Genomic DNA, 13319 nt, shown 5'->3' with positions numbered 1-13319 from the left:
TTATTAGCTGTCAGGTAAAACTTCAAAATCGATTATCTCGGTAATTTATGAATGTTGCGTCGAACTACTTCGGAAAATTCTTATTCAAGGTCCAAACTACATGTACCATAAATATAAAAAATTACAAAAATCCGACTACCTTACCTTCCCCTTGTAAGAGGTAAAAAACTTAATAGAACACTTTAAAGTATTAAAGTTTGCCTTTTACGTCTTATGGCCAACATATTTATGATTTCCTCAGAATGCAGTTGGACTGCTATATCACGATGAACACTCATAAGCTCAGTGAGTTGTTCATCTCCCATGCTGTTTCTCAAGTAGTTTTCTTTTCAACCTCTTTAATGTTGAAAAACATCTTTCTGGGGTTCTGGTCAAGAGTTTCTAGAGCGGTGGAAGGTTTTTTCCGCTATTGATCCCAATGATTCTGCCATATTTCGTATTCGCTTGTTAAAATATTGGCTTTAGTTTCTTCCAAAAATAATATCGCTATTTTTTAAGGCTTTTTTTATCCTGGAGTCATTATTGGCCTTCACAGGCAGAAGCATTTGACTCCCTTCGATTGTTTCTTCAAGTTCTATAATCACAGTGTCGGTGAAAGGGTAAAATACAATTCGACGGTAATATATTTCGGCAGCTTCTCTTGGAACATTGCTGCGCTGGATTTGCCTTCTAGTTGTTCTTGGAACAATTATGTCGCTTCAACTCATCTGTTTTGCTTGCTCGAAAGGGATCACAAACTCATTTTCGTTCTTAATATTTGTATATTGTTTTTACATAACTGCAAATGTTAGTCAAATCGACGTTGACCTTCTGCATTTGTTAGGGAGTAAACCACTACTCTGAGATGTCACTCGCCTTTATTTCTCTTTTCAACAATAACGTCCATACGTAATTTACAATATTCATGAGAGCCGTCGCTCCCGTCTCTTCCCTCGCATGTGGACTGTAAGTTGTCTAACTGCTAACTTTAACGATATACACTGTTACACGCTACCCTCTTTGGCAATTACAGTGTGTGGGGCGTCTTTAAAGGCCGTGTCCAGCTTCGTCTTCGTCCGCTTTACTAGCACTGTGTCGTCCTTAGTTACCCTGGATTCTCTGGCATGCCTTCGACGATCCGTGTATTCTTTATCTTTTTGTTTCTTTGTTTTATCCATCTATAATTTCTTCCTCTGTATCAAAATTAGTTAACATAAGCAACGCATCTTTCAGTAAAAGGCCAAATGTCAACTAAGCTATGGCTTTGCCGGTGGTGCCAGGAGGCGTGTTGTGGTACATTTGCAAATAATCTTGAAGGTCGGTTTTCCAGTCACTACCCATAGCTTTACTAATTTTTTATCGTTTTAACAGACTACGATTTTGGCGTTCCATTTTGTTTTGGTATCTTCCGCAAAGGTTGTATGATGGGGTTCACTCCAGCATTTATTGGGATATTTATTGACACTCCTTTTATCTTTGGAAAAGGTTGCGATGGTTGTTGCTCAATTGATTGATGTGGAGCCCTAATTTCAAAACCAATGTTATAACCGTTTCTTTGCCTAACAAGTCCGTCTTTCCATTTTCAATCACATAAAACCTTTCCTGTGAGCTGCCTCGTGAGAGACCTCTTTCTGAAAACTATCGGTTGATTTTAGAGCGGGTTGTAAAATTCGTAGATGTTGGGGCTCTTCCTCCACAGAGGCAGAGTCTTGAAGAACTAATTTGGTTAGTGCTGAAGTACATAGTCGGTTATGTAATCTTTTTTAATTCTGAAATTTTGATAATTTTTCGGGCGCCATTAAATTTTTTAGTTAACTTGTTCGCGGACGTGGTATCTATCGGTACCTAAAGTCAGCTAGGCCAGGGGAAATATTTTGTAATTGCACTGTAGCAAAGGATGAGTATTTAGGAAAAAAAATAAGCTAAATAACAAATATATATTTGGGTTATGACTATTCTACGTATAAAATTTAGAAAAGTGGATAATTATTACAGGAAAACGAGTAAATATGAATATGTTGTATACATTTTGAAAAAATAAATAGTACATAAATAATAATAAATATAAGTATTAATAAATAGGTTTTATTTTAATAAATACTCGTATATCATATTTCGATTATAATAATTAAAAATATGATTTTTAACAGGTTTTTGGCTTTAAACCGAGTATAACAAATAATAAATTTTGAAATTATACTAAAATTTTGGTAAATATCAAGTTAACACCTAGCAAAAAAGAGTTCTTTACGGTTGAAAGCGATTTTAATTTTGAAAATTTCAAAAATGTACATTTTTTCTTTTCTTGAAAAAAAATTCTTCTGTTTACTACGGATTACCTAGTTTTTCACAACTACTGCACAATACTATACAGTGCGTCCACGGATTGAGTGCGCGTGGAGTATAATAAATGCAAAAATTTTTCGAGTTGAAATTTGAGTTTCTGGGCATTATCGTTGCTTGGCCTTAAACTAGGAAGTTGAAAAAATTAGTCCAATTAATTAATGTCCAGGGTGTTTTTAAGATGATTTTTTAAAAATTGTCACTTTGTTTTTAAAAATATCAAAAATATTTACTTAAGAAAGTTATTGAGAACTAAAAGTTATAACAGATTGTCAATTTTCAATTTGATCGGCCAACTTTGTTTTTTTTTTCTGTCTGGGGTTATCAGTAAGATTCAATTCAAACAATAGCAATGTATTCTTTTACATTTTCAGCATTTATTACGGCCCTAATACGTTTTATATTACTAGCAAATCGTATTGTGAGTTCCGAATGTCGCTTTAAGAAACCTTGAACCCATTCTTTTCGGAGTAAATTATTTTTAAATAAACGAACGGTGCTACCAACACGAATCAAATACGATGTTACTATCATTCTCAGATCAAAAGAGTCGAGTGGAAAGTCAAAATCTCTAAAACTTAAAATACATGCCATAGAAGCCGCTTCTTCGTCAGAAAATATTGATGGATGACCAGGTTTATTTTTAAAATGATTTTTCAGTTTTGCTCCAAGAATGTGGTGCAAAGTATCCCCATATTCGGAGCAATTTAACCTCACTTAATCAATTCAGATGTAAAACAACTGTTTTCCAAAAGATTACAGCGTTAATTACGTTAGAAACCTTGTCATTCGACATAAAAATAAACTCGCCCAATGTCGTTGTTCCTTAATTGAAGAAAGGGGAGGGTAGAAGCGCGCGCTCGAGTCCGACCAAGCACTCGCAAATCTGTTCGACGCCCCGCTGCTTTCAGTCCTGTATTTTCGGAAATACTTAGAATTAGCCACTAGAGCTTTGGATACATATTCTTATTGTTATTCATAATACTTTTATTATTTTGCGATAATAATTTATTTAAAATAAGCTTCATATTGTGTCTTTTATTTCAGAAGCAGTCAACCAAAGAGAACTGGAAAAGCGTTGCTGAGGGCTTTAACTGACGATGGCAGATACCTAACTGTGGAGTTGTCATTGATGGGAACCGTATTAGAATATTTCCGTCACCAAATACAGATATGTTGATGTTGGAAAAACGGTCGGCTTTCAGATGGTAAGAGTACTGGAACAAACGACGTTTTTCAGACATTAAATTTCAAATCGACTTAAGTTGCCTGATAGTGCGGAAAATAATGCAGATTTAAATTTCGTATTTATAGGAGATGAAGCATTTGCTTTATATGACCATATTTTAAAACCATTTCCACAGGGGGATCTCGCCCATGAAAGGCGTATATATAATTACTGAGTATCGAGGGGAAGAAATGTTGATAAGGTTTTCGGCTTGATTGCAGCCAGATTTCGAATTTTGCATACGCCTATAAATATTGCCGTTGATAAAGTTTGTTTTAGTAATTAAGTAAACGAGTTCTATGGAAAACGAAGCTCGTCTCGATCGCATCGCGGTCTCCCCGAGATTCTTTGGAAAAAATCGAAAAACGTCTAGTCGGAATGTATACATTATAACACGACGTCCTGGGTAAGCGGCGACAAACGGCCGGTGCGGCCGGCGCGTTGGACGCGGTTGAAATGGCGGACGCGGTGCTAACGGCAAATGCGATCAGACTGTCCTACGTGCATTTTCAACGCGCGGTACCGTGGCGATCATGATAATGTTGTAGTTGTCATGATGTCGTGGACGAAGAAACGTATCGTTCTGTTAACTGAGAACATCCATTTAAAAAGTGTAATAATTCGTCGTAAGAAACGAAATAATAAAAGATGCATGACAAGTATAGTATTTTTAGAAAGGTCACAGTATGGCGAATTTCATCATTTATACGAAAAATTAAGAAATTGTCCTGAAGGACCACAACTGTTTCGTGGATATGCCAGAATGTCGCCCGAAACATTTGACTATATTGTAGATGCAATAAGCCCAGGAATTAAATATTCTAAAACTAATTTTCAACGCCCTATTTCTGTTAAGGAGAGATTGATGTTAACTTTAAGGTAAATAAAATACATAGGTACATGTATTTATTATTGATATTATATTAACATTTAATAAACTATAACTGTATGCATAAATCATAGAAAAGTCAATACATTTTGTGTGCTGTATGATTGGGAATTATTATTGCATTGCTGATTCGAATATGACGTTTCTTCATGATCGGTTGGTGAGATTGCTGCAGATAAACAAGTTGTGCTTGATCTTGAGGTAGGAGATAGAACATTTTCAAAACAAGGAGCTTGCTGAACGTTTGAGTTAAGCAGGAATCGATTATTTTGTACTTTACAAATTTCATTGGCTCAAAGATTCTGCACTTGACTTCTGAAACCTAATTTGTTTATTGACGGAAGTTGTCTTACATGGGGAAGAAGTGATTTAAAAAAAGTTTATATCTTCATCATCCTCGTCATTTTTTTCAAGTAGTGCAACCTTTTTTGCTTCTAATTTCAAAAATTCTAATTCAATACTGTCTTCATTTTTTTTTCTATTTTTCGCTTTCGCACTACGATTGGATTTATTATATTTTTATTTAGTTCTGATTCAGTGGGCTGACAATCAGCTGGCTGTGATTCAATCGATATAAGTTGCCCTTCTTGTGGAGACTGGACTCGACGAGAATCATCTTCTAAATTTTCGATATTTCCTTGTGTCTCCTTAGGTGTTACAATTGATTTCAAAAACATCATTGCCTCAAAATGACACCAAGTTCCATTATAACGGGGAGCGTGTTCTCCATCATCTCCGGAACGATATTTGGGTATCTTATTTAATTCTTTTTTAAACTTGTCCCTCAGGTTTTTCCATTTGCTCTTTACTGTTTCCTCTAAAAAAAAAATATTTTTAACAATTGAATTATGTGATTGAAAAAACTATGAAAAAAGTCATATCTACATACAGGAAGTGTTGAAATTGTTATATTTTGTTTATACATTTCTTTTTCAACGTTTTACGATTATAAATGTTAAAACTGTTTCAAAATCTTCAAAAAAATGTAGACGATACGAGTAGTACTTTCTACTATAAGTGACATAACATTTCTTTCAATTGTTGCTTTGTTCCAGGTATTTAGCAACAGGCATACCATTTAGACAACTTCAATATTCTTTTAGGATTTCTAAGAGTGCTGTGGCTACTATTGTAATTGAAGTATGTAAAGCCATTTGGGATACATTAGTGAAGAAGCACATGCCCCCACCTACATCTACAGATTTAAAAAAAATTGCTAGCGATTTTTGGAATAGCTGGCAATTTCCAAATTGTATTGGGTGTATCGATGGCAAACATATAAGAATAAAACGGCCGGCGAAATCTGGCTCAATGTATTACTGTTACAAAAACTTTTTTTCTATTGGTTTGCTTGCATTAACAGATGCTAATTATAAGTTTATAATGGTAGAAGTAGGATCTTATGGTAAAGATAACGATGCAGGAGTATTTGAAAATTGCCCTCTGCGTAATGCGATTGAAAATGGCAGAATTGTTTTACCGAAAGAAACAAACTTGCCCGGTTCAACAATTATAACACNTTAAAAAAACATAACTTTGATATGGTACGCTTTTCCTGGACACCCTGTATATCTCAAAATATTTTTAAAATGTAGCCGTAATCAACTTACACATACCCACCTAAACAGGTTTCTGTAACATTTGCCGTTTGGTCACTAGCGACCGAGGCGTTACTGGTGGCCCACCCTGTAGAATTCTTATGAAATACACTAGTATGTATGATTCATTTTCCAAAATTTTTTGGAAAAAAGGCCGAAAATTTAATGTTGTGACAGTGTTTTAGATAAAATTTTACAATTTTGGAAGAAAAAAAAACAGTTAAGATGGTTACAACGTTTATTTTCACTATTAATATTACAATCTGAATGGTATATCAGTCTTCAACATAAAAATACTCTTAAAAAAATTGGCTATGGATAATAGACCGCATAATTAAAGGACCTCTAGCGTTATTTGTTAAAATCCCCATCCTAAAATTAAGCAGAAATGCTAACCGAAACAACAAACATTAACAAATTAATAGATTTAAGTAGTTAAGAGAACGGAAAGAACCTAGCCCAAACAACTAACATAACAGTTTAAACTACGAAATTATAAAACTATGAAAGAGTCGTGTCTGAACTCTATGTGCCACTTTCAGTTTAAAATTCTGTTGGTATTATGGTATTATTATTGTTATTGTGACTTGTAGTTGCACATCTCAAAAGACACTAGAGATTCGTAATTGCTAACATCTATCCATATAATCCATATACCTAATATAGCCATAAAACTAAAAGAACTTTTTTTTTATTTTTACTAATATTAAATTCAACTTTGACACACGTCTTTGAAAAATGGGGCATAAAACTTCGGAATATAGTTGTTATTCACTAAGCTCATTAACTGAGCACTCTTTTTTGGGTCAAGTGGCAGTTTCCTAGTGTATACAGCTTTAAGTTCGGGTAGTACAGGGCGCTTTCGCCAAAGATTTGTTTGCGAAAAATTTTCATAATTGTATGACGTTTTGTAATAAAGAATGTCCGGAGTTTCCTTCATGTATCTAAAAACTGCCACCTCTGTTATTTTCATGTTACCTAGACCAAATCGCAAATCATTTACTAATAATTTTAATGAAAAAAAGTCATCATAAGATAACTCATTAACTATGAATGGCTCCCCAGTTTTCTTTGCTCATCTTATTATTTGCGCATATTGGGAAGGTACATAAATCGGACCTGACCTCAAATTTTTTTTCAACGTTTTTTTCAATTACTGAGTGGGCAGAGTCACCCTCATTTTGCGTGTGTCCAGATTGAAGAAATTTATGGGTTATCGAATTCAATTTCTCAAATTTAAGCACACAATATACATACAGCGCAATTATAAATTTGTTTTTATTCTGCCCACAACAGTTGTCAGAATAAAAAGTGATGTCTATGTTGGTGTCTTCATCATTACAGGTAGATAATTTTTTTCCAAATATTTGTATAGGCAACTGCCAATTTCATCAGAACCACGCTTTCCGATTCCCTCATGCCAAAAAGAAGTTCTCTGTTTTTTTCGTTTTCAACTCAGATATTGTAAAATTGTAACAATTCAATTTACTTTTATAGTAAAACACTGAGACTTCACCTCTCGGGATTTGTAGAACAGCTTGTAGGTCATAAACTGCTACTAGGTACTTGCCAGAAACTTTGCCTTTATCTGCATCTTTCTCCTCCCGTGAGAGTCTTTTTTCTTCCTGATGGCGAACATATTGTTCGTGTAATTTTTCTTCATAATCTGTTTCCGCATTTTCATAAGCAACACACAACTCGCAACGATCTTTTTTAGGAACGAAGAATCCTAAATTAAACTCAGTGTTAAATATTTTTGAGTACATTACATAATTTCCGTGAGGTTCATTTTTACGAATGCAATCTTCTTTATAGTCACGAAACAAGTCTGCCACTGTTTTTCCACCTTCTATGTACTCCCTCTTCGTTTGTTGACATAAATAGTGACTTTCTATACGAGGTATAGAATTAATGTGGTTACGGATTGATTCCTTAATCCCCGCGGGTAAATTATAATGTTTCTCATGTTTACCTCTCTTGTCTTCTTCAATTGTGTCCACGTTAGTCCGTTTATCAATAACTGTTCTGATAACTCGGCTATTAACATCTATAGTATTCATGAAGAATAGCTCACATACTCTAATATTATGCCCCATTACATTAAATTAAAAAGCGTTATTGTATTTTCTTCCTTTTTCGGTTGTTGTGTATCTATATTTTCTTTTTATGGCAATCATGCTTTTATTAATAAAGTCTCGTTGGTGATTAATATCTTTAAGCCCCCAGTATTGTTCAAAAATTTGTTTCCTCTCATCTTCAGTAAACTTTTGATTGCATTTTAAACGACATTTTTTTTCCCAGGGTGATTTCATTGTTCTATTTTGCATTTGTTTATTTTTGGCGGTAGTATAGGAAAGTCCCGAATTCCTAAGCCTCTTGCATTTATTTTGTTTCCATTCATTTGGATCGGCTTTACGTTTCCTGGCTTGTTTTATTTTATTTGTAGATGTTGACGGAATTTCTAAGGCTAAGATTCATCATCATCGTTGAATTCCGATTCAGGAACAGTAGTATTTTCAACCGTTACATCTTTCTGAACAACGAAATCAGGGTCCTTTACAGAGTCATCGCTATCTTCAATAAAGGAGGAACTGGGGGAATCAGAAGACGATTCAGAAGACGAATCAGGCGCTATTTCCAGTGAATCCTATTCATGAAGTGAGCCACATACTCTGGCCCCAATATGTGCAGGCGAGTTGGCAGGCTTTAAATATTGACTGTTTATTACAACAGGATCTTTATTTAGGGAGTTTGCATCACAAGCCTCCTTTTCTAAAAAATGTGGATGCAAAATAAGTAGGTGGTTTATGTAAAAAGAGTAAATACCAACCTTTATTAGCTTGTGACGTATCATTAGTTGTGTAAATAATGTTTTCTTCTTGGAAAACATGTACATCTGAAAAAATATTTATTCAAAACATACGTGAACAAAAAAAAGAGAAGTTATAGATACCAGGTTTTTCAGTGGTCACCGTGCTATTTCCTGAGTTATATTTCTTATTTAGAGCTTGACGTAGTTTAGCTTTAAACTCGCTTCGAGTCATCTTACTCTTGAAATAAAAAGAAAACTTCGGTCATAATCTCTAAATTATAGCAGAATATTTGCAAGAAGAAAGTCACATCTTAAAATATAGAAATAAGCGTAAAGTATAATTAACTTCAATACTGTATCATCTGTATTTATAACGATAAAATATTTAGTTTTGTTATCAAATAAAGTAGCATTTACAGTTATGAATATTAGAATTAGTAGAATATATATCAAACACCGTCACAACTTAAAATAAAACGGTATTAGAGTTAAGTTTGTGTAACTAGAATAATCCAAATTAGTAACTAAAGAGGTACATTAGGAAATGTGCCTCTATTAGAATATTTCAAAATAAACTATTACACTCACCTTTGCTAAAACAACGTCAGTTTTCGGTTTAGAACACTACTGTTTTCACCAGGGACACGTCTGGACTGCACAACTTGTAATGTGACACTGCTTACGAACACGCGGGAACGAAATGTCTTCATCGTAAAACTGTCACATCGCCATCTAGTGGCGAATTTGTGGAATTACAGATGTGGCGGTTTTTTAGTTAATAAATATGGCTTTTCTAATCAGTTATGTCAATTTACTTCAAAGTCCCACTTTTTCGAGTTGTGACGGTATTTTATCGGAAGTGCTATATTTTATGTTGGTGGGAATGCTTTTGGTTATGTAAAAGCAACGTTTCACGAAATAAATTACAATGCTGAATGGAGAAAATGAAGTACAACTTCTTTGTCTAAGAACTGTACGTCATAGTACTTGTTTATAAACTAAAACACCGCAATAAATATGTTACCTACGTTAATGGAGAAGGTGCAGTGCCATGGCAAGAAAAGTGTTTAACTTTTTATTTAATATTTAAAATATATGCAAAATTGACAATATAAAATTTGACTGTACAATGAATTATCAACAAAAAATAGAAACTGAAATATAACTTTTTCATTGCTTTCACCTTTTTCCTTCTTCTTTCTAGGGACAGCAAATGGTTCTTCAATGACAGAAGTTTGAATATGTATTTTCATTGCAGTTTTCTACGTCAAGGTTGTCAACGGTCTCATAAGCGGAAGTCTCTTCTGGGGGACGAGGAACTCTTCGCCGTGCTATCAAAACTCAGTAGGTGTTTCATGTTCTCGAGTGAACTTAAATCGAAATACCAGCGACTACTAATCATCACTAGAAACGCCATTTGTCTTAAATTTTTTAGCTTTTCGAAACGAGTCCCTCACCGATTAAATTTTCTTAGATACGTCTCGATCAGCATTTTGCTCCACCTTTCGATAAAATTGCACTAACCCAGCATAACCCAAATTTCCTTCGATTTTACCTTTCACAAAACAGGATGAGACCTTTAAATATCTATGAATTCTGTCAAGACTTCTTTGGTGACGTGACGAATATCGGTCATGTCATAAATCTAAAATACCAACTACTAAATCGAGAAAAATACGTACCAGCAAATTTTAAGACCGCGACGTCAACGTGTGCGTGTTCGCGGTGCACCACACGGAAAGCAAGTCTGAAATCCCTTCCCGTTCTATCATTGCGTGCAGCGATGCTCACTCACGCACATGATTTTCCATATGATTTTAGAGATGACACGATAAATTCAATATTGCAATATTTTTGTAGGAGACCATAAAGATTATCAGTCTCCATATAAGCTTTTGCATCTTATGCCGGGTGGTGCCCACGCCCAGTTTCGCCATTTTACTAGCTCTATGAATCTCGTGTCAAATAAAAAGTGTAATGCAAACAAAATCAGTATAACTGTAACGCTATGATATTCTATTTGCCTCCCCAAGCATATAAAGTCATATTCGTGTACGAGTATGTCATCCAAAAAATACAAATTGATAATTTAAAAGTGGGTATAGTTGTTTCTCATACTACACTTTATTTCTGAGGTCAGGTGAAAAAGGGAGAATTTTTCAATATTTACCTGAACTGGTGGTAGCAGTAAAACTACTATATAAACTATAAAAGTCGTTCTGCAGATACATCCTAAACGGGGCCGTAGCGAAATTTGTGCTACGGTTTTTCTGCCGAACGACGTATGTACACCAGGCGATTTTATAAATGGTTTGATGTACGAAATTTACCCACCAAACCATTGAGGTATAAGGTTCTAGGTATGGTAAAATAAATATTGGATCTAGATTATCTAGTCTAGTAGTAATTTCAAAAGTTTGTTCGAAACTGGGGTAACTGAGAATGGGATCATTCATCTGTAAACTTTGGCAGTTCCTAAAGCAGATGTTATAATTTTTATCTAATACCACTGAAGAATCTTTCTTTAAACATTGCATCATTGGTTTTGTAATTTTTCCAAAAATTTTTATAAAATCCTAAAAGTCTAGTAATTGCTTGTTCTAGATACGTAAGAACTCAAGTCTTATCAAATTGAATTTTAATATTGTTTTTCCTAAATATCTATGTTCTTATAATCCGTTAGAGAATATGATTATATCGTCCATATATACCATACAAATTTTATTTTGTAAATTCTTTAGTACAGCAGCGTTGAAATGTTGCTGGTGAATTTTTTAAACCAAATAGGATATACATATATTCATAGTGTCCAATGTCCACTGAATGCAGTTTTTTCTATTGAATTTGGGTGCATCTTAATTTGATAAAAACCAGAAGCTAAATCAATTGTGGAAAAATAACATCCATAATACCTCAAGTATGTCTATTATGTTTGGTAAAGGGCGTCTATTGTTTTTTTAGTATACTTCTCGATAATTTTGACCGTTTTTGTCCATCTTTGGTACAATCCATAAGGGTGAAGAAGAAGAACTTTGTGATCTACTTATTCCGTACAGAAGTTAATTTATTTGTTGATTTATTTGTTTTATGAATATGAGGATAGCTATAGCTTAACTGGTAATTCGTGTTTCATTCTGTTTTTATGTTTTACCATATTAGTAAAAGGTTTTTGAAAAATGTTTTAATCTTTGCAGTTTAAATAATTTTGTTCGTTCTTCCGCGTTGAGGTGTTCTGTAACCTGACGGGTTTTAATATTGTTAAATTCGTACGAACAGTATCGTACAGCAAAGGTTCGAAAAGGAGAAATTTTGCCTGTTATTGATAAATCGCATGAGATACGGGGCTTCTTGGAAATGTTGGATTTAGCAGCTAGCTTCTGTCACTTACCTTGGCTTGCTTCGACGACTGCCCCGGTGTGGCTACAATGTTCCCGTCTCAGAGTTGTATTTAGGCACAATTAACCACAAGATGGAATAAAACACCAAACTCGAGGAAGATATTCCTTTTTATTTGCACACACAGAAACACTAGGTTCGACACAACGACAAAGATAACCAAATACCAAGACCCAGAGTACACTGATCTATACTTGGACTGAATGGTAGGCAGTTAAGCTGGTACCACGCTTCTCTAAGTTAAAAAGATTAATAAATTCCGGAATGGAGCCGATCTCCGAAAGTGAACTAGTCAGTTCGAGGATTAAGATAAAACTGAACTCCGGGAGGTACTGACTTAACCTCTCCCCTAATTGTCTCAAAGATAAATTCCCAATCTACGTATTGCATACTTTAAGCCCTAATAGCCAAAGTGTGGTGTCCGCCTCCACTTCAGTCGGACACCACTGTTGGTACACCCGGTACAACCCTCAGTTCCCACCGCTGTGTCTTGGTGTACATTAGAATGTGACTGTATTTACGCTAATCTGGGAAAGTTTCAATTGATGACCGATTTCATGATTCTATTCATTTGATAAGGATTTTGATGAGTGATTATGAATTTACAATCTCTTTAATGTAATTAAATCAGCTAACAGCTTCCGCTAGTGACCTCGTACCGCACGCGATACAAGACGGGCTGGTCAAACTTATCATTCTATTGTTCTACAGCTGGGAAAAGAGCCCGTCGGAAAAACCAGCTCATCATATATCTTTCTTTTCCAATGATTATCAATTTAACAATTTAATTTAATTCTAATTCGGAACCTTTACGTCTCTCTCGTTTTTTCGGGCGTTATTACAAATATGGATTTCTTTGTTCTGTCTACGCTGGCGCCTCCCGGGCGCAACAGATGACTCTCACATGGCGATACGTTCTCGAGAAGTTAACTAATCCCGAAGTTTATTCGATATAATTACAACATAAAAATATATTTTTTTAAATTGTTTACATGGTAATTTTCAAGGGATTTCATATGCAAAGCCACATTGCATTTCATACATTTTTTTTTTAACTTATTTGTGGCAACTTCG

This window comes from Anoplophora glabripennis, unplaced genomic scaffold, assembly GCF_000390285.2.
Source record: "Anoplophora glabripennis isolate ALB-LARVAE unplaced genomic scaffold, Agla_2.0 scaffold973, whole genome shotgun sequence".
Taxonomy (NCBI): domain Eukaryota; kingdom Metazoa; phylum Arthropoda; class Insecta; order Coleoptera; family Cerambycidae; genus Anoplophora; species Anoplophora glabripennis.
Note: the sequence above shows the minus strand (reverse complement) of the source record.